The sequence below is a fragment of the Melospiza georgiana genome, chromosome 5 (assembly GCF_028018845.1).
Source record: "Melospiza georgiana isolate bMelGeo1 chromosome 5, bMelGeo1.pri, whole genome shotgun sequence".
NCBI lineage: Eukaryota > Metazoa > Chordata > Aves > Passeriformes > Passerellidae > Melospiza > Melospiza georgiana.
This window is the reverse complement of record NC_080434.1, coordinates 1055762-1079566: the sequence shown is the minus strand read 5'-3', so window position 1 is coordinate 1079566 and position 23805 is coordinate 1055762.

The window sequence follows — 23805 nt, the reverse complement described above, 5'->3', positions numbered from 1 at the left end:
CTGTATTGTCAACAAAAAACTCTGAATAATCTGTCAAATTTCATTTTGACTATATATATTGAGCACTGTGGGAAACAGTCACACAAAGACAGCATCTTGTATGGAAAAACAGGAGTCTTTATTTGTAGAGTGCTTGCAAGAACAGGCAAACTACTGGTCTTCATAAAGTGAATGTTGATTTAAAAAAAGTGTTGCCAATTTAAATTTCAGATTTGTATTGATGGCAAGCTTGTGAAGGGCACAAATGAGTCTAATAAACTCTCTTTTACGTACCTGAGAGCTGACATGTTTGAGGCGACTCAGCTAAGGCAGGGCAGACCCCTATATTTTAATATGAGCTGACTTTATAACCAATTTGCCCTACAGGTAGCAATTTCTTCTAGCAAGTAACAAAAACATTATCTTTCCCTTTTTATGACAAGCAGATACAAAAAAAACCACATGATGAATTACAGATCACTGCTGTCAATTACTTACTTAAACATTTTCCATGAGAAAAATCCTTCAAGCCCACTTCATGAAACCTGCACTTCGATTTTCACTAAATAAGAGAATTCCCTGTACTGGGTGCTTCTCTTTGTAGCTTTAAAATGGAAAATTAAAATTAGAAAAAGATGTATTCCGTAAGTAATTTGATAAAACTTTTTTTAAATTGCCATTCCTCTGGATAGTCAAGTCAAGCTTCTGTCAGTCCTAATCCACTTTAAAAATGATTAATGCTAAATTTGGACATTCTACTAAAGAAACTTGAATTTTTAGCAAAAGCATCTTTTGTGAAAAAATATTGTCAGCTGTCAAGAAAAACTATTTCATTGCACAACCCTAAGTTGTCCTTTTGATTTAACTTTGTGGTGTGTGTTAGGCTATTTTACAAAGCCATGAGCACTTGCATAATGGATAACAATTTTGCAGGACCACTTTTGTAATTGATGTAAAACTACGTGAAATGTAGAAATAACTTTGAGAACTCAATAGACAAATCTTTGGGATCCCAGCGTGTGTGCACATGAATAAACATTTGTGAGTGCAGTCTTTTAAATGTAAGCTAGAATTTGGAGAAAATCTAGAAATTTGTTTTAACTTTATTCTTTTGTTTCTCTGATGAAATTCCGTGACATTTGTATATAAGTGTTACGTGTTGGATAACCTAAAATCAAAGTCACATGCAACTATTAAACCTGGACATCAAAGGAAGATTGCAAACATGCTCAAAATGTTAGTGAAACCATGTCTGCCCAAAACAACTGAGCTCTGTAGCTGCTTTGGGGATGTTGCTTAGTACTGCTAGAGGAAACGCTCTTGCTTACTTTTTTCAAAGTGAGTCATTTAAAGATATACAGTTGTATTAAGACTTTGATAAATGTAGAGCTGTCTTTAAGGCATGTGAAAACTGCTTGTGATGCAGCTGGATAAGTTTATGAGGATCCTGGAGAATGCTGTACAACAATTTTTTAATTATTATTATTCATAGTATTCTTTTGGCCCTAAATAATGTATTGTGCATGGAGAATGTACTGGTGCAGCAACAACAAATAGATCAACTGAGAGAACACCCTTTGCCTGAGGTATCTTTAGAACTGTGAATGGGAAGCTGGATGATGAATTGGATAGTCCGCTTCAAAGGACAGATATATAGTGTCTGAATATGAGAAAGCATAAGTGCATGAAAACATGCCATAACTATATGTAGTGCAGGCTGCTCTCAGTGATAAAACAGTTTACTATCACCTTTACTACCAATGAAGTATGTCAGTTTAGGGGCTGATGTTCTGCCTTATTTATTGGAGTCTGTATACATCTATACACAGTGCAAGGTTTTGCAGCGCCTATTGCTAAAGGGTGAAACCCCCAAATCCATCTTTGTCTGTATTGAAAAGTAAACCTGCTTCCTTAAGTTCATTTGCACCCAAAAAACTGCAGTATTATTTTGATGCTTGCCTTTTTTGATTATTTCTGAAATGCACAAAACATATGATCTATTCTAACCTTATTCTAACTCTTCAGTTGGAGGACTGAAGTTTCATTAGCATACTTCTGCCAGTAATGCCAGTAATTTTCAACTTTCCTCACAGTACCTTGATTTAACTTTCCACTCTCCTGTTTATTTGAGGTGGTTTAATAATCTTTATGTAATTTTTCTTTTTTTTGGTCTCTGTTTTAATTTTGTTTCTTCCTTTGTCTCTGGAGATTAAAATGTGTGGATATTGAAACATGCTCTATGTTCTTAATTTTGCTTGCTCCTCTGTTGTGTCCTGCCCCTTTGCCACACTGCTCTTGATGCTCTGTTGTTTCATCAGTTTAGACTGAATTCTCTAAGAGCAGTAAAATGGAATAAGAGGGCTTGGTTTTGCCTGCTGGGTGGAAATTGCATTGAAATCAGCCTAAACTAACAACTGATGATGACTAGCGAATCAGGTGGTAAAGAAAAAAAAATCCTCCTTAAATTTAGGCTTAAATTTGAACCAAATGGAAAGAGAAGGGCTTTTTTTCTCATCTTGGAAATGTTTAGTACTGTACTTTTTCATGCCTACTCTCTAGAAGGTTTGAATGCATTTAATGCCCTTTGGAAAAACAGTTTGGAGAAGATAGCAATGATGATTTTCATTGCCATTTCTAAAGTTCAGTGGTCAGGACATTTGCTTGGGGCAAAGGAAAACATCCAAATCTCTTCTGTGAGCTGGGCATAGTCTGCTAAAAGACTGCACTCATGGCCACCACAGCCCTTGTAACTCTTGTGATTGCTGGGGGAATGTTTAATTTCCAATGTGCAGCCAAAGGCTCTCTAAGATATTTTGTCTGCTGTTCTGTATAACCACCTGTGTGTTTACTGCTGCTATCGAAGCTGTGAGGGCAGCAAGGTGTTGCAGGGTGTTGTTCCCTTTCAGATATGCCCCAAATCAATACCAGGATTTCACAATCTTGGTTGATCTGAATGTGGTGACTGACCACGGGACAGTACTTAATCTTAAAGACAGACATCTCTAGAAATATACAGACACCTATTAGAATGAAAGCATCCATGTGGAGGAATCACCACAAAACTTAGAATTATGAATTATTTTTGATCAAAGTAAATATGTTTATGTTACACCTAGCAATTTATGATTTTGTATGACTATAGAGTAGAGATAATTCACCATCTGACATATTTCTGTAAGAGAACTGGCCACAACATTTATGAGTTTTAGGTGTGCTGAGAACTCCAAGCTTTACCAAAGAAAAAGAAAATGAAAAAAGGCATGTGAATTCAAAAGTATCAGATAGGTAAGCAGAGTGTTCTGTTCTAAGTGTTCAATATGTTTTCAGGAAACAAATTATAAACTGTCTATGCAAAAATAATTTGGAAATTTGGAGTAATAAAATGTTGCCTAATGAATTTCTTGTTCACTCACTGAAAGAATTTGCATATTTACTTTTGAATAGTTCATGAAGGAATAAAAGGAAAGAGAAAGCCTAAACCTTGTTTATTTACATATTTACAGGAGGGAAGAGCTGTAGATTCAACTACCTAGATCATGTAAACTGAGAGATACCAAAAAAACTTGCCTTGGAATCCCTGTAAAAAGACAGTGTTTGGAAATATTAATGTGTTCAGTAGTCATAAGATATATGTAAGGATTCTGAATTGCAAGGTGGCATTACTTGTGAAAGAGCAAAGAGCAGTCTCTGGTAGCCATTGGCAGCAGTGGAGCAATTAAAGACTTTACAGACAGCAATTAATTGTATTAAAGGGCAGAGCCTTAAAGACAGCATTTATATTTGTAGGTATCTAAATTTATGATGATGATAGTTGTGAATGGTATGCTTAGCAAGTGTCTGTAAATGTACTGGCTGAATATCTGTAGTGAAAAATGTTTCTGTGACTCACATGTGCTTGTCTCAGTCTGAACCCCAAAAATTCTGATACCAGAACAGGCCTCATTTTGCAGGCTTCTACTCAAAATGCATATTCATGCCTTATGCCTTCTTCTTTCAAGGGATACCTGCTGTGCTCCATCAGTAAGATTTTTCTTTGTACTTAAATGATTCACGTGCTCTTCCATATAAGTAAAAATAAATAATTAAAGATAATTTTCTTCTGGAGCTGTGACTGGAAATATCAGTCTGCTAATACCTCATTTATGCTTTCAAGTAAGTATCTTTTAATTAAAGGAAAGTGAGCTAGTGAACTCTATAGTGTGTTACTGACTCATCTACTACTAAGATTTTTATGTAGAAATATTTGGTGCTATTTAATGAGATAAATCAGTGCCATAGCTCTACATTGATGCAAAGTAAGCAAAGCAAAGTTCTGGGTTTATTTATTTATATACTGAATTCAGAATTTAAGTGCATTTGACAAAATCCATACTAGCATTCCTGGAAATGACTTTATTATGATTACTGCTTTTCTCTGCACAGGGACAGAGCAATATTGCTTCATTTCCTGAGTGATAAGAAGGTCAGATAATAACTACCTAGAAAACATCTTCCACACTTAGAACAAAGCTGTCTTTTCTGCAGAGAATGTGTAATTTCTGCAGAAAGAAGATAAAGAGAAAAAGGAAGTATTCTCCTACTGTTGAGAGCATTGAAGTACATCTGCACTTTACAGGACCATTTAAAAATCTTTCAATTTAATAGGGAGCTTGCTTAATTCAGTAGGTATCAAAACCTCTTAAGACAGACAATTTGACATCTCTTCCTAGTGTGTGAAAGTAATTCATTTGAACCAAAAACTCCCGTTGTGAGACAGGTTTCTCTCAGCATCTTAAAAAAAGATAAATAAAAAATTGAAAAACCCTCTCAAAGAGAGGTGCAGGATTTGATTAGATTTTTAGCATGCTTTTTTTAAAACTCTTTATCCCCAGGTATGATTTTTTTTCAGTAATTTTTTCTTTATTCTTTCTTCTTCATTGATTCAAATGGTCTTGTACTATTTCCTTATTAATATTTCTGTGTTCTTTTCTAGAAGGAAATAAAAAAAATGTGAAGCAATACTTAAAAATGCTCATGCAGCATTCAAATTAAATACTAATATATATTTTTGTTTTCTAGAGCTTATAATTCCTTCAATTAGTGCTAGAAAAACTTTTTCTTCCCAAATATTATGAAATCAGTAACTTTTTGAGCTCCTTAATTTCTTTTTGATGGCCAAATGGTCCATGATTGGAGTGGAAACTTTTGTTTACCATCTCTGAGTAGGATCCTGTTCTGCATTTTGTGGATATCTGCAGGCTCCATCTGTTCTCAATACCAGAAATCAGACACTTTTACTATTTCTTGCCACTCTTAGGCCACCTGTCTCTTTCTGGTTTTCTATTGTACCTTTATCCACAAATATTGAGGAGTATTTGCTCACTCATGTTCCTTGCCTTCGAGATTTTCCATTCAAAAAGTTGGGAAAATCTTGGCAGTGCATATAGTGGAAGCTTTCTAGCGTGGGAACTGATTTCAGGGAGGTGGATTGCAAATCTGAGCTGTACTAAATCAAGGACTCCTCTTGTTCTGGTTTTGGTGAGAATTTATGAAATGCCTTTATCTGTTGTTCTGCCTTGTTACGGTTGGAACAAAAGAACCCAATACTACTACTAAATCAAGCTCAAAATATTCTTCACACTTATTGTGCTATCTGTCTAATTTGGCTTATCTTTCTAATTTGATTTTTGTTTTCTTTAAAGAAGACTAGGTCTGTGTTCCTGAAACACTGGAATTGCTGTTAGAGTAAGTAAACTAGTTTTGTGTGTTTTTTCTGAAATATGACTTCTGTTTGTAACTCATACATTTTTTGAAATTATGGTGCTAGTGGGTGCTACAAATACTGTCTTTCTTTACTTTATAAATATACTATTACTGTTAATGTTTTTTCTTATTTTCAACCATAAGATGTGGTCTTTCAGAAGCCGTATTTGTACTAAAGCTGTAGAAATATTATCTAGGTACTTTTAGTTTGTGATGCAAACCAGACATTAGTCAACATTTCAGAGTAAAGTAAAATCATGGCAAAACCATGTTTGATTAAAAAATGTTACATAAACAAAAAATAAATGAGCAAGTAATGTTTTTTTAGTAACTAATAATACGGTAGAATGTTTTTTAATATATTCAAAGTATAAAACATACCAAGAAGAATAAATTAGGGTTTCATCTTGCAGAAATTATGCAACAAGTTATAGAAGCAGAACACAGATTCAGTTTTGTGGATCACACCAGGCCAACTCATGGAGTGGTGAAAGCAGAGATTGCTTTCTTCTGCTGAGTACAGAATATGCTCTGCACTCATCTTGTTGCTGATTAATCACTTTTTATTTACTCAAACATTTTTTTTTTCTGTGAGGTTAAAATAGAATGAAGATTTGCAAAAAAACCAAAAGAAGTTTTATTTTGATGAAATAATCTTTGGCCTAACATATGTCTTACGAAGAATAGTGAAGTCAGTCAAGGCAGGCATCAACATCTCTTATTCAGTCACAGTGTTAAGACTAAACCTTGTTTTCAAGCGTTGCTTTATTTCTCCTTCCCTAAATTTAAACAAAGACCTTTTAATGTCAGTATTATTTAAGCAATATTTAGTTACAATTAATGATTGTTCATGCAATTTTGTGATTCATGCTCCTTCAAGGATAGTGTTAGTAATCTGAGGCCTACGAAACGTAGTGAACAGAGAAAAGTTTCAATTGTCATGCACATATGCACAATGAAAACCATTCCATTAATTGAGGAAAGCAAGTGCCTGTGTGTGATTTTAATAGCAATGTTACCTTTCTGAAGGTGAATGTTTTATTCGTGTCTTTTAATGGGACTTCCAGGCACAAAAAATGCTTGCCATAAGTTGATAGCTGTGCTCGGATATTTGCAAAATTTTTAGAGCAATTTTTGCCATGAAAAAGGATTGCATTTGTCTCCAGTTGGGTGTCTTTCCCTCTGTAACTTTCCTCAGTGGAGTGTTATGGTAATGAGGGTGATGTTCAAATTTCTTTTCTGAACCATGTAGAAATACATATTAATACTGACATTAATATTTAAAAAATACAACTCCTTTCTCTCCAGGAGGACTTTCACATTGCAAAGCAAAGCTGCGCTCTGTGGCAGAACTGTTTCTAAATAATATCACAATTTAAAAATAAAAGTAAAACCTGAAAACCCTTGTCAATGAAAACTTTAACCATAATGAATAATAACCAATTATCTTAAGAAATAGGGTAATATTTTCTCAGGAAAAATCGGTCTTTTAATTTTTTTTAAAGGCCCCAATAACATATCTGTTCATTATAATAGCATTTTATGTTGAACATGCAGGATTAGTTTAATAAAAAGGAAAAAATATCAAATAAAAGCTTGCTTTATTAAACTTGTAAGATGTTTTGAAGGCAGAAGCAGGCAGAAGGAATGTTATTAGAAAATGTTTTGATCCTAATAACTTTGTTCTCTTTCAACAGAAAAGGTTAATGCCTCAATGTCTTGAGAAACTAGCTGTGATAGGCAATTCAGTATTTTTTCAAAGACATTGTATTTATAAAGGAAAAATTTTTATTCTCTTTCTCTTTAGGAATGAAAAGTAAAACCCAAAGTATTTTCATAGATCAAATAGTCCTGACTATTTTTTTTAAAAAAGCACATATACAGAAAATGTGTTTAATTTGAATTCACTATAATTGATAACTATATGAAAGGTAAAGCTTATTTTTTGAGGTTACCAGCCCCTTTAGCAATGATTTAATCTGGAATTTCAAGTAAATAATGAACTGGGAACCAGTGAAACCCCCCTTTCTTACCTTACTCTTCTCTTCTAATCTCTGCTGTGCAGCCAAGGCTTTATTTTCTCTTCTGCTTTGTACAGCTAGTTTCTTCTGCCTGTACTCAGCTGGAAAGTTCACTTCCAAAATTCAAGGTCTATTCCTTTGCTTTCTTCCTCTTCCATGAAATACAGGCTGTGACAGTGACAACTGTTTGGTGTCTCTGTTTGATGGCTGAAGAATATTCTGGCATCAAACTCCTCCTTTGTTCCTGTAGCTGAGCTTCTCTCACTTGTGCTGCAGGGAGCCCTGATTTCAAAGGGTCCAGAGGAGCCGTGGTGCCAGTGTTGGCTCTGGCAGCCCTGCACACTGGCCTGAGGATGCTCATTTCTTCTCGTGCTGCCTCCTGTGTTTTTACTGCTCAGATGAGGAATGACTGAACAGGCCACTGCAAGGCAGGACCACTCACACTGAAGAAAAAAGTCTCTTTTAACTTTAGAGTGCTGACACTTGCAGAGCTTTCATGTAGATTGCAATATATTTAAATAGTCTTATGGTCATGCTTATAAGGCTTGTCTGATTTTGATTTCCTTTTTCACTGTGTGGCCATTATCCTTCCCTTTACTGTGAAGCTCATAACCACAGAGCTCAAATAATCTTTTCAGTGATGTTTGTGTGGGACAGTGACAAGGAGAAGATGCTTAAGGAAACTGTTAAGAAAAATGGCATTTTAGAAAGATTTTACTGTTAGCACATCTTTTTCTGGCAATTACTGAATTAGTAATTTTCTGAGTTAATGGTGAAAGGCCAACTATGGTGCGCAATTACTCCCACAGACTTGTATGATGAATCTATGGGTCTTTCAGATCTTTCCTGTGTTTTCCACATCCTATGTCTCGTGCATATTTGTTTTGTAAATTATTTGGGTAAGATATTGTGGGTATTGTGTGGGTAAGAGTAGTGCTTTCTTTTGGTTTAAACCAAAGGCAGGCTAAGTCCTGTCTATTCCCAGCTCCACAGGCTTTCTGCGTGACCTTGGCTAGTCATTGTGCAGAGGGATACAAAATAGAACTTGAATGGCTTCGTTTTAGCCACCACAGGTTTTGACTTTCTGGCTTCTGTGTGTCAGGGTAATCTAGAGGCATGTGTAAAATTCTTGCACTTTCAGGACATGCCCATTTTTCAAACCAGTGAAACAAACAAAAAATCATATAAGAGATGATGAGGTGTCTCCAGCTGCCTAATGGGGGGTTTTCACTTAGGAATGTATATATTATGGCAACAGACTAATAATATGTCTGCAGACTGAAGAGTTTTATGAATTCAGCTCTATCAAAATGTTTCGTATCCTTGGATTTTATGATTGGGAATCCCAAATTAACTTCAATGAGCCTGAGGCATTTGGTGTCTGATCACCAGCATATGAAAAAATCTTTGAAAAATACAGCATTCCTTTAAGTGCAGGTTATTTATACAGATTACTGAAGTCAGCTTGAGTATTAGTTGGGGAATTATGAAAACTTCTACTTCCACTTGTCCTCTACAGAAAAACTTAACATTAGTATAAAATGAAAAGACTGTGGAGTAAAACTTGTATGTTTGATTTGAATTTTGTTTTTATTATTGAAGATGTGCGGGGGTTCTGCTTCTCAGAATGTCCCAGTTACTTTGCTCAGAAATCCTCCAGGCTCTTCAGCACAGTGAAAGAGTTGCACAAGAAAGCTCATCCCTCTGTGCCTTCTCCGACTGCCCTCAAATTGCTTTCATCTGCTTTATGAGTCTGTCTGCCCCCCCCCACCCCTTCCCAATCTTTGACTTCCCATTTTTGCAGGTAATGAGGTTTCTTTAGTGGCACGGCTCAGCTCAGACCCGCCATGCAGTGCAGCCCTTTGGGTACTCTGTTTTTTTGGAGTTGTGTTGATTATCTAAGAGAGTTCAGTCCTGTAGAAACTCAAGATGTTGTGAGGCCTGGTCAGCAACATTCTTTGATCTGGATGAGTTCTACAGAGCAGGACAGATCTGTCTGTAGATGTCAGGTTTAGATGCTGCCAGATGTATTTTTCCTGCAATGTTCTCCTCACTGTGTCTAACGGTGAGCAAGTCTTTAATGAGCAAGTATCACTCCCCAATACGAGATTGCTGTTGCTTACAAAATATATGTTTTTTGAAAATTTTTTTTTAACCCAATGGGAATGTCATCAAAAGTATGAGTAAAGGATTATGAGAAGAAAGGAAACATTTGCTGAAGATGGACTGTGGCAATTTCATCTTTCTTTTGAGTAGAGAAAAATGATGGAATAATTTCCTTTTTATTGTCATTAAAATGTTCTGAGCTTCGGCACAAATTTAAAGTTAGTTCCTGTATTTTATTTTCTCCCCTTCCTCCCTCCCTCCCTGCTCCCCCCACCAGGCTGGGAGATGGCACTTGGAGACATTTCTGTGGCAGGAAGAGTTTTGAGTAGTTGCACAATTCTAGGATTCTAGCAGGAAAACCTGGAAAATAAAAATAGACCAGAAATATGTAATAATATTTGCATGCAATTAATTTTGTTATGGTTAACTCTACACGCTTTTAATCCCAGATATATAGAAAAGAGTATATGTAAAACAAACAAAAAATCGAACAAAAGAATTTATGAGAACTTCCTGACTGAGAATGATGCCCAGATGAAAATTTGAAAATTTTCTGGAATAAATACCAGTAGTCTTCTTGGTAGACAGCCAGGAAGGTAAAAGGCTTCTGCCTTAAGGCATCCTGAGCATGATGCCCAGTCAGGCAGTCAATGCTGCATTATTTCAGGGAACCTTCAGATCTACTGAAGTTAGCATATGCTTGTGTATGAATTAAACCCATGTGGGCATCCTTTAAATGGGACATATTTGTTAGTATAGATATGATTTTTTTTAAAAGTATATTTGGAGAATTTCCTGTTAGGCTTCATGCACTTCTGCTAGACTATGTAACTACTCAGGAGCATATACACGTTCAACCTTTTAAAACATTTTCATTGTTTTAAAACAATTCTTATGAAATGACTTCTGAGCTGCAGGCCAGTCATATCTGTCCATGAATTATTGTGCTGGTGACAAAAAGGACAATGTGATATTAGTTCCTGGAGGTTGTCATGTAGATGCTGCTATGATACAGCTCCTTTTTCCTCATTGCTTTTTGTGACAGATGTTTGGCTTCACCTTGAAGCAAATTGCAAGCTGAAAGAGTAGGTGACTTTAAAAGAGTGGGCCATGTCTGATTTCTTGCTGCAGTTTGGAATGATCCATATTTGTATATAAGAAAATTAAAGAAACTCATCAACAATGTGTTGCAGTGGATATTTTTTATTAAAATTGCTTCATTTAGAAAAAACAAATCTTTAAAACATTGTTTTGATTTTCTCTTTTTTTAGTAAAACTCTTCTTCATCATGACTGTGGTCTCATGTTAAACAAATTACCTACAGCTTTTGTCTTCAAACTGAAATAACTTGCTCAAATTTAATAAATCATGAACTGCCACATTAAAAAGCAGTCTAGCCTTTTCTAAAACTTCTCCCTATTGGCATAACAGAGACATGTTTTCTTCATAAATTAGCAAATGTAGTTAATTCAGGGAATACTCCTGCAAGCCTCCAATGTGTATCTAAAGATTTTGATGGGAAAGGATGAAAGGGATTAGGAGGCTCAAATTTTTGTGGTATAATTGAAAGTCACACGCTGATTAAAAAGCAATGCAGTTCACAACAAATGCAGTTGTGGGAGATATGACCTTGAAGATGGGAAGAGATTTTACTCTCAGTGTTTACTCAGGTTTTTCAGAGGTGTGGAAGAGTTGCTCAGTTGCTGCTGAAAGTGTAGTGAAGTTAGTGTCCATTGTAATGCTGCTAATGTTTCTGTAAATCAGACATGCTGCTAATTTGAGTTTATAGGCTTTTAATACTATGCAGCATACTTGCACACTATCAATTCAGAAAGCAGTTCTATGTTCTGTGTAAAAGAAATGCGATAAATGCCCACAGAGAGGAATTCAGCTACATGATAAGAGATCAAATTAGGTCTTATTTAATATAATTAATATAATAGGCAGTCATATATATTAATAATTAATATATAATAATATAATATAATATAATATAATATAATATAATATAATATAATATAATATAATATAATATAATATAATATAATATAATATAATATAATATAATATAACATAATATAATATAATACCAACAGTAATCAATATTTAATATAATTAATATAATAGTCAGTTATATAACAGTCCTCTGGTTTTGCTTCTCAAGAGCTGGTGACCTGCACCTTCTACTGAAATTTTTTGTTTTTATCTCTGAAACAGCTTAGCCCGCAGGTGCAAGAGGCAAAAATTGTAGAAATTTTAAAAGGACAATAATACAAGAACCATTTAGTGACTTGTGATATCTCTTTATAGAATAATGCATAAGAAAATTTCACTTTGAATAGTTGCATAAAATCTTTGTTGTTTGACTTTCCTTCAGTTTTAGGTTTTTTTTTTTTAGAAAAAGAAGGCGTTCAGGATTTACAATACCATTTAAACAGGTTTTTTAGATGTTGTGTTAGAGAAAAGAAAAATAATTTGGCAAAAGAAATTGCCTGATGTGTCCTAGAGTTTGATGAAGGAAAATGCTTTACAAGTACAGCGTTAATAACACAACATCTCTAATCCAGTAGAGGGAGCTGGAATGCTGTTCTGCTTTCTCGGTGCTTGTACTAGATATAGTCGTTTATCTAACAGAACTATATTTAATTCCAATATGATTTTTATCTTTAGAACACCAAATTATTTTCATAAGAATTTTCTTTAGAAAAACTAGACAGAGTTGTCTTTCTTATACCTTTTCTGTCTTTTCTATATCGAAGAATCACTGAAGGGGTGAGGTTGGCAGAGACCACAGTGGTTTGGGCCCTCAAGCAGGGTCGTCCTAGAGCACAGGGCACAGGATTGTGTCCTTATGAAAATCCCCAGTGTGGGACAATTCACAGCCTCTGTGGGCAATTTGCTCCAGTGCTCAGCACTCACACAGAGCAGTTCTTCCTCTTGTTCAGGTGGAACTTCTCATGCATCAGTTTCTGCCCATTGCCCTTCATCCTCTTGTGGGGCACCATCAAGAGTCTGGCTCTGTCCGCTTGATGCTTTCCCTTCAGGTACCCAGAGACATGGATGAGATAATTTGAGATAATTTCTCTTCTCTGGACAGACCCAGCTCCCTCAGCTTCCCTGCTAAGAGAGATGTTCCAGACCCCCATCCATCTCTGCTGCCCTCCCTGGACCTGCTCCAGGGCATCCATGTCTCTCTTGTCCTGAGGAGTCTTTCATGTTGGTTTTCTTTAGTAATTATTGTTTATACCCCTTCATAAGAATTATGAAACAAAACCTGTAAGGATTAGTAACCTACAAAATTGGTTCCTAATCTATATACCTGAATCCTGGATACATGAACACGGTATAACCACAGAAGAAAATATACTGAGTAGAAAACTCCGAAAAAAGTATTAAGCCAGCAATACAAATGACATGCTGGTAGGTCTGCTGTATCACAAATCTGAGATATATATTGAGGTCAGTTGTTGCAGCTTGTAGGCTTTTCATTCTGGGTTTTGTTTGGTCTCATGTCTTGGCAGATTACCTGCTTATGTAAATTTGCTTACTGTTTGCAAGAATTCTTTACTAAAGAATTTAGATGTAGTCTTTAGTCTTAATGTCCAGCCATGCTAAAGACTGAAGTTTTCATTACCAGTATCTGTACTCCAGATTGCTTTCTTTCCCCAAAACACTAATGCTTATTGTCATAGGCTGCTTTAGCTTGCAGCTTGGGTTGGAAGAAAATTCATACTCTTCCTAAAATTGCCCAAATCCTTTGGATAATGTTCTGATGAAAAGTATTTTAATTGTAGCTAAAAATATAATGACAAAAGGCTTTTGCATTTTTACTAATAAAATGAGATTTTTTTTGATAATGTAATGGAAAGTATTAGTCTTAGAACAAATGAGATTGGAAGGGACCTCTTGAGGTCATCTGGTGTGGCCACCTGCTCAAGCAGGGTCACTGACTGTGTCCAGGTGCCTTTAGGATAGTTCCAAGGATGGACACTCCACGCCCTACCTGGCCAAGCAGAATGTGCAAAACAGGACATAAAACTAATAAAATAAAAGGAAGCCCATGGTACTGTAAGGCTTGTATCTAATGACTCAACAATTCAGGCAGCTTAGTGTGGAATTGTAGCTAATGAGGTCACATTGAGAAAAGTGAGTGGTTTTGTAATTTAAGTTTTGCATAATTAAAAAAAAATGATGCAACTGAGTGAATTTTTTAAAGTATTAAACCAAGATGCAGAACCTGCAGAAATCAAGAGTCGTATTGAATAAAGCATAAAAAGTGATATTAGAGATTTTTCTCTATATTGTAAAAGCAATACATTTGCTTCTTCCATTTGTTTAGCAAGAAAACAGTCCATGGAAAGTAATGACTTTATCTAAGGGATTTTATTCCAAGGTTAAAGTCATAAGGGTTGAGCTCTTTTTATATTTTTTTTTACTTTTTTCCTTTATATTATCAGTATATAGGTTTCTAAAAGGTAATTCTCCTAACCAGGATTAAACACATTTTAAAAGTAGAGTTCTTTTCCTCTTGAAGGAGCTTGTGCACTGGCAGGAGGAGCAGTTGACTTGTACAGGTGTGAACCTCCCTGCCATTTAAGGGTGATTATTCCGTAGCAATACATATTATGATGCCTTAAGCTTTAAAAATGTGACAAATAAATACAGCACCGTGATAAACTGACAAATTTGGGTTTTATGTTGCAGGAACTCTTGAGTCTCTTGGTGTTTTGCTGTGATATTGTTATGGTGGTAGATGTTTTATAATGGAAAGTTTGATGTTGAGGGTCTTGCAAGGACTACAGGTGGGCATGAAAGTAGTCTTTGATTTGCTGCTTTTCAAAGCACTCTTGTTATCTAGGAAATTGGCAGCAACTTCGAGGTAAAACCTTAAAAGTCAGAGTTATCTTTCTTTTATTTCGTTACTTCGCTTTCAGGGACATTGAGTAATAAATGCAGATATGAATTTAAATTTGAGTTTAGCAGAGTACCCAGACCTCATCCTAGCCACTCCTTTCTACTGAGGATCTGTGCTCTGAGACGTGTTGTGACTGCTGTCCCTCTGCAGAATTGATGCTGGACTTCAAAGTAGGCCAAGTTTCTGATATTTTTGTACAGAGAAATTGAACTGAACCAGAGCTACAGAATAAAGTGCAACAAGGGCAGAATCCATTCTGTAACTGTGGCACACCTCTCAAATTTAAATTTTGGGAGGAAGGTGTGATCAAAGTAGGAGATCAAACTTGCCTTAGCCTATTCATTTATTTATTTATTTTTAATTTATTTATTATATTTTAAAATGAGATTACTAAGAAGGACTCTTTCTTGCTGTTATGCTATGTTTCCATATGCTTCCATCTATGGAGCCATTTGGAGGTTATTTTTTGGAGGCTGCTTCATATCTGCTCTGATTAAAAATAAAGTTACCTAGAGCTGGATGTCCTGTACTCTGATCTAAGTTTTGATTTATAGCCTCTCCCTAACACCTCATAGTATTCAATATGTTAATATTTTAAAGTACACAAATTTTAAAGTTAATATTTTAAAGTACACAAAAGATGCAATTACATAAGCAATGCAATATTATTTTGCAGAAATGTAGACTGAGTACAAAATCCACTGGATAATTTATTTATTGGAACTCTGTGGACTACTGACAAATTAATCCAAAACCACTAGAAACATGGCCATCAATTCTTCATACCATGATCACTTACATCAAAAAGCTGTTTGCAATTACAGAATAAGTCAAAGAGCAACACTTTCCAGATCGAAAGCAATGAGTCATTGTTTGACCTTTGTTTAGCCTGAATTCAGTAATTTAGTAGATTTCAAGCAATGCAAAACTAGTGATAAAACCATGCTTTCTACTTATGAAATACCAGCCTCATTGATCAATTTAAAAAGCACTTGGATGTTGAAAATCTGGATTTAACAAAAGTTCTTAAAATACTGTTTATTGAAAAACGTGAATCTTTAAATAAATAATGACTTAGTGATACAGGCAGGAAGAAAGGAAACTAAGATTCAGAATAATTAGGGTACATCAGATACAGAATGTGTGTTTTTATAGTTCTGTAACAGACCATATTTGCCCAAAATCTTATTATTATGCTTTTCCAAGCAACTGTGTGACAGGCTATAACTGAGAAATTTATTGCGTTTATGCTACAAGAAATAAAGAATTGACTTTTCTACAGTAGAGTGTTTTAGACTGAAGCATAAGCATTTATGTGTCCCTGTATACAAAATATCACAAAACCCCAAATTTCAGGGTAAATTTTTTGTGCAAAATCCACATTAAGACACAATCCTGATAACGCTTTAGAATCTATACTCCATAGTCTTATTGTTATTTGAAGAAGACTTGTAGCCAAAGAAATGTAATTAATCTCTAGCCCTTTGAGACAGGCTATGTAGGCAGGCAAGAATAGTCCTTGCACAAATGTGCCATGACCCTGGATTTGGTGGAAAAGTCTGTGGGGAGAGGATGGGTGTTTGAGAATAAGAATTAAAACAAAAGTGATATTCAATTTTGCATTTTGTTAATGGCTGGTTCTCTGATCATCTCCAGTAGATGAAAGGATTGAATTCACACAGCTGAGTGCAGCTTCTGTGCTCCGTGCATTTTTGTGGCTTTTTGCACTTCATGTCTGACACTGATGGGAGAGAGGAGGAAACATGCCAATAATCATAGCACTCCACTCAGCCATGGAGAAAGGCTGATGTGATGCAGATGAAATTTCCACAGTCTTTGTGGATAGGTTTTGTGCCTGCATAGTTCAGAAGACAGATTCTTTCAATGTTGGGACATAGAGATCTGTGACATAGTATTAAAGAACATTTCTCAAAGTCTTAGACATGGAAAAAGCTGGTGCTTTGTGTTCTGCAATAACATTGAAAAACTTTTTGATTTGGCCAAGTAATTAATTATTTCAGCATACCACTGGTTAGAAAAAAAACACTTACCTTTCTCTTTTATAGGGAATATTTTATATTGACAGAATGACTTTTGTAAAAGTTAAGCATGTTTATATTTCATGTGGATTTAATCAAGAGGAATTTTTCTAACTATCATAACTTGAAAATTTAGAAGATGAATTAGTTAATAATATTCACTTTCTAAGGCGAGAGATTATTGCTACCACTCTGCTTGCAAGAATAAAGAATTATTCACCTTATGAGGGAAAACAGAATACAAACGATACCTTCATTTATTTTTATCTGCCTTTTGTTGCACTAGAAATTTTCCCTTGGGCTATTTTGCTATAGGTATTATTACTACTGCTGATTTTTATACATCTCTATCTTCCCTTTTTTTCACTCATTTCTAAACAGGAGGTAGTTTGTGTCTTAAAAACACTCTGTAAATGTTCTACCTGAAACTTCTCCTTCAGATTAATGTATGATACTTCAGTCATTATTGGGGTGCAAAACATCCCTGGATTGGGTTCTAATTGCAGACAAAGCAAGGTATGAACTTACCAGGTTGCAATATAGTGGGAAAGGACATGTCTGCATTTAGGGCAGCTGTTTCAGGTGTTGTGTACATTAAATGTAATGTTTAGCACATGCACATCTGACTGGCATAGATTTTAGCATCCTTCCATTTTTAAAAAGAATGTTCTGTTCTGCTGATTTGCATTTTAATTCATCCTTTCTGATTTTTATGTGCTTTCTTATTCCATGGAGAGGTAGCAGAGCTGTACTGCACAAACAAAGACAAGAAAAAAACCAGTTGATAGAAATCTCTCTGATTCTGGATATATTTATTCCTTGTGCATGGGAAGAGATGAGAAAAAAAAAATTTAACAGATATTTTTATTTGGAGCTCTCATATTCTGTAGGAAAGGCTTGATGAATAGTTTCCCAGAACTCTGGGAAGCCCCTGCTGCTACTTGCTTGTAGAAATATTGCCATATATGAAGACCCAGTCTCAGAAGCATCCCACACTTTGCAAGATGGTGACATGGTGCTCTGTAAGGCTCTGTAGGCATTTGAGATTGCTTAGTCACCTCTAACTTCAGATATTTGTTTTACATAAAACTCTTCTGGTGCATGTGGCATGACTAGATGCCATGGAGTGCTATGGAGGAAGTCTTCTTGTCATCCAGGAGTCAACAGTTGGGGAAGTGACAATCAGATAGACATAAGTGTGTAAAAACTGTTGTCATTCATTGTGCTCTTGTGTAGGGGGATAGAATATAAACAAATAGTGTAGACAGTAATCTTTCCCCTAAGGAGTTGCAGCTGGGACAATTATCAAAGATTGACTTTAACAGGCCACAGCTGTGAGCAATCAGGAGAAGATGCTGTAAAAGAGTGGGGTGGCTGGGTGAGGAGGGAACTGGAGTCAGTGGCTGCTTTGTGAAGAATAAAGAGTCAGTGCTCTGAGGAGATGGCCGTGAGAAAACACCATGAAGGTATGGAACCTGTGCGATAAGGTGACAACAGTCTTGTGCTTTCACTTGTGTGAGCCAGGAGCAATTACAGATCCAGTCTCTGGTGTGCTCTTAGGAGTTTTCATGTCCAGAATGTTGCAGATTTGTTGGAACTCGTGCCTAAACCTTTGCTGAACACATAATACAAATCCTTGTATTTCAGATGGGGCTCTTCTTTTTTGGCTGTCATTGTTCAGAAACCTTAAATTTAATAGTTCTGATGTTCCTTGGGTTAGGTTATTAAAAGGGAGAAGAAATAAGACAGTGGGAACTGTGAGTGCAGTATTCATGTAGGCCTGTTGCTCTCCACTTCGAGGCAAACATACATCTTCTTTGTAAAAACCTGGATTTTCTTTGAGAAAAAAGATTTTTGACCTTTCATTTTATCTTTTATTATTAAGATACTTGGCTCTGACTTCAACAGTAAGAGTGCCAAGCTGTTCTGAATTTCTGTTATCTCTAAAAAGCAAAGTGCCTTGTGACAGATGTCACAGATGGGAAGTTGAGGAAAAGAAGATTTTGGAGCAAACTTGAACCAATTCAATAGAGCATTAAAAAAGTCTGGAATTGAGGTCAGGTCAGTGTCTGGTATACATGATTTCCTTGAATATGAGCAATTGTGACTACTTCTTTTGACAGTTTTTCTCACACTTAATGTTTTATTGTGTTTTAGTAGCCTGGCTGATTATCACAAACTTGGCCTTCACTTTGAAGTGTTGTAAGGACATCTATGCTTTTACTACTGGTTGTCAGATGGGGTAGATTAAAACCTTTTATAGAAACAATCTTTGAGTGAGGATGTTGGTTTCTTAATGTTATTTTTTAAAAGCTCTATTTCTCTACATGGTTTCATACTTCGTTTTTAGCTAATTCTAGTGCTTTGTCTAAAATGCAGTTTGGTTTTGGTCTTAGAATGATGATTTCTGTAGAAAAAAAATGTTAGAAATCTCTTTTCAAATTGTAAAACTCCCTTGCTGCCATGTAGGTTGCTTAGAGAGGTAGATTTCTAGTTCTTTGCAATTTCAGTGCTATACTTTTCCTCAAATTATTTTTTTACTTGTCTGAGTTTCTCCCTGAAATCTGCTCTAGATATAATGAATCCAATCCTTAGATGTGAAGGCTGATTTGATGTGCGTTGTTTCCAGTGGAAAAGCAAATTGATTTTTTTTTTTTAAGAAGAAAGACTAGCATCAGGCTGGCAAGTTGGTTTTGTATTATTGAAGTGTTTTTTTTTTTTTTTTTTCAAGGAAAATTCCCATTTCTTCATTCAGACAAAATTGTGTTTTTCTGATCTGTAGAAACCCATGTATCTGCGCACAGTATACAATCTTCAACTATAATTCTTTCCTGTTTTATTTCCTTTCTGCACTGATATGAGTGTGCACATTCCCCTTCTTTCAAGGTGATCACTGTGTCTTCTCTCTTCCTGCTGAAGGAGTTATGCTTTTTGTTAGTTCTGAAACAATGGAAGCACTTGAATGCCCCAGTCCTGCAGTGCCTGGTCAGGCAGACCAGGTGCATGTTCTCTTGCATTGGTTGCGCAGAATATCAACAAAACTGAGTCTTGCATTGCTTCCCACCGTCCTCTGGTGCTCGCTCTGACACTCTGATCTTTGGCAGATTGTGATGTTCCTCTCCTTATGACACTGAAATAACTGAGAAGATTCTCTCTACTCAGAACTTCTTATGGACCTAATGTTGCAGTGCCTGAGCAGTTCCTTTTCTGTTACAAACAGGTTTTGGGTTTGTTTTGATGCATAAATACTGAGAAAATACAAAGTGCTTAAATCTTTAAAATATAGCCATGTTTTCCTCTAGCAACATTTCTTTTGGGAAGTGTTTTCCCTTTGCCTTGCTAATTTTCTATTAATCCTTCAGAGAGTAGAAAATACTGGAGTCTATTGTGATTTATATTTCCTTTGCTTTACTTTTACTACTTTTGCCATTAAAATGATGCAATGGAAAAGTATGATCTTTGAAGCTCAGGGCTTCCAAACATGCAGGTGGTTTTATTTTCCTGAGTGAAATGTAAGTATCCATGTACTTTCACCCAAGTGAAATGTAAGTAATATATCTGCTTTACTTTCATTGCAGTTTGACTTTTCTTATTCCTTTGAGTTCCTCAGGATGTAGTAGTTGTAGTTAAAATGCTATAATTAAGCATTTTAATAAAAAAGCAGGGGCTGACTGGAGAGAGTGGAAAGAAAGCTGCTTAGCCAGGTATCATTCTATATCTATGAATTTCTTTCTCATTTCAGTTATGTTGTGTTGGTTTTAGTTTTTTCTCCTCCTTAACATCAGTGTGGCTGTGCTCATGGTACTTCATGGCACTCTTGCAACTCAATACTCTGGTGATGCATGTTTAACATAACATTGATTAATTAAATTAAACAGAACTGGTTTTGGTACATGTGGGTGGAAGGAAAAGCATGCCATAGAAAAAAGGATTCAGGTTGTTAAAGGTAAAAGTGCTCCTGTTGTAAACAGTGTTGTCTTCAGTCAATCCCTGTAATGGTCCCAACTCCCTCATTCACATGAGCAGCCAGTAGTGTAGTTTCAAAAATGGTCTCTTTTTCCCCTGCTAAAAATCTAAAATATTTTTTCTAAAGGTGTTTTACTCATCAGACAAATTGATTCATGTTCACTTGTTCACACAAAATTACTCCTAAATGAATATGAAACAGGGAGCCCTAGGAAGTCACCATATTTTACAATATACTCCATCAGTTGCTCAGACCTTCTAACCTGGAAATTTGTTTTACTTTACCTCTCCAGCTACAAGCAATTGATAAAAGATACCCTGTCAAAGTTGTCAGGGTGAAAGGGATTCCAGGTTTAAGCTACATGAATTTAGACTGTTTTGTGGTTCATTTAATATTTGTCTATGAAATTTTCCTATATTTGCATATCTTGCATTTATTGTCCTATGGCAACTGCAGAGGAGAGGGTTCTATTTAACCTTCTAGAGCTCTTTTTCTGGCTTATCAACATAATTTTTCCTTTCTTATTTTGTACTCCAAAAATACTTGGAGTACAGGTTAATTTTTCACATTAACAGGTTATAAAATCTAAAGATGAAATTATCCAAATATTAATACACTTTAGTGGTGAACCAAAAATGGATTAAATCCACTCTCTCTGGTAACACTCAGATAACTGAATACATAAGGACTAAATAGATGAATGCCTGTTTGAAACTAGATTCATGCAGTTGTTGCCTTCATTGCCTATGGAAATATCCTCTGAGAGTATTTAAAAAATCTGTAGATGTAAAGGTACCCCCATTTGCTGCCACTCTTCCATTTGGTCTGGAATTCAGACTGGTTTGATGTCAGTGGTGTTAATGACTAAAACCAGTTTGTACATCTGAGTAAAGACCTCCTAAAGGAGCCTTTCGGGAAATCAGACATTGCTTTGGAATCTCAGGAACGTGGGTCAGGATCCTGGGCTCCTTATTCATATTTCCTAAGGCCAATCTTGATCTATCTCTCACCCACCACTTTTTCCCCTTGATTCCTCCCCAAAATGGTGGTGTCTGTTACTTGTCACTTCTCTTCAAACAGCTTATGCACCCAATGGGTTTTCTCTAAAGAGAAACTTGTCTGTAAATTCATCTCTGTCCTTTTGTGGGCTAATGAAATCTTTCAAATCCCCTTTAGACTCTGTTTGTTGAAGGCAATAAGCTCAGGATTCAGAAGATAATTTCATTAAGCCCTAGAAACCTGGAGCTATCCTGATTTTTTTTTTTTTTTTTTTTAGGTCTTTTATTTTTCTCTTCCTTTTCTACTTGTTGTCACAGCCAGGCTGAAGCTGTCAACTAGGTTTTAAAGGACATATCCACTCCCTGTACCTCCCTCCCCTCCAGCATATGCACAGTTTTAATAACAAAGTAGAATTAGAGATTAAAAAGATAGTTAATTTTTCTGTAGATCACAGGCATATCATCAACCTATCCCTGTCTTTTGCTTCATTAAAATGTGAGGTGCCCCTGAGGAAAGTTTCCTGTGCACTGGCGCTCAGAGATGAGTCCTCTGCAGAAGCATTCGGTGATGCACTGACACTTGGCCACTGGCTCAACCTTCCCTTTGTACTGGTCAGCAGAAGTTCCTAGCTGCCAAAGTTCAGAAAGAAAATAGACTTCTTTTCCATGAAAAATGCTAAGAGCATTTTTGATACTTCAAGTAACGTGAATGTCAGATCAACTACTTTGATGCCTCTGTTGCCATGAGTAACTCCATATTCTCTCTGGCATGGGAAAAGTTTGTTTAGTTAATTACCGTTTCCTGTATGTTCTTGTTTATCTTCAAATGCATGGGAACATAAACAAAGACTAGAATTTAAAACCAAGAAGTGTTTAATGCTGATATAGCTTATTTCAACTAAAGGATTAAGTTATCAAACCCATGGATGATTCTGGTCTGTAAAATTGGAAGAGATGTACACTGAGTGCATCTTTTAACTCCTTTTGTGTAAAGTTTTTCTCATAGGTTATTGAATTCATAAAGTGGTCATCCTCCCCAATGTTCAGCATATGGTTTTTTAAATAGGAAATTTAAAATTGAAGTCTATAGATAATGGAATAATTATCAGGAATATGAACACAAGTTCAGCTAAAATTTCTGCTATTTTAAGTCCAGGAGAGATGTAAGTCCTGTTGCAATGCAGCAAACAGCCAAAAATCTCAGATTAAAATTCCGGGAGGACTAAAAAGAGAAATGTACTGCAACTAGAGCTAGAAGTTTACAGTGAAGTCTTGAGGTTTATCAATTATTAATACTGACTATGACCACTGAAAAGTTCATATGGAAACTATAAACTTTTTTTCCAGCTGGAGATTCCTTGGGGTGAGCTGCTGGTGAGTCTGTAAATATTATTGATGCTTGGAATGAGGAATGTGCTATAGTACTGAGAAGTACCACTGGGACAACAAAAAAAAAAAAAAAAAAACATTTGGAAAGGCTTTTGTTGTAAGTGCTGTTTCTGATCCAGTATGTGTTCCTGCTTGGGTCTAGGAGGATGCTGAACACTGGAGATCACATAAGCTTAAACAAAACATGTGTTTTAATGTCTAGCACTCTGCTTACTTGATTTTTTTCTCTCTCTCTTAGACCATCACAAAATTCCTAACAGATATAATTAAGATGAATATTAAAACTGTGAACCAAATACAGACTGTAGATATATAGCTTATGTATCATGGTAACGCTTCAAGGCTTTTTTCCTTATTCATAGAATAAATATTTTCCAAAAATACAGGGTTCAAAAGAAATTTAATGTGAAGAACAGTCATTCAATTAAGATCATGAGAGAAAATTATGAATTCAAGTATATGAAATCAACTTAAGGTGGGCTACAGAAAAGAAACAGAGCATTGTTACCTGAACAGATTTTCATAAAAGAAGTTAACTGGAAGGAAGGGTTAGTCTGTGAGCTGTTTTTCAGCTGTTCATTGTCTTTCCAGACAATAACAGAAAGAGTGCAAATTCTATAAACAAGATTACCATTATGTTCTTTTCTCT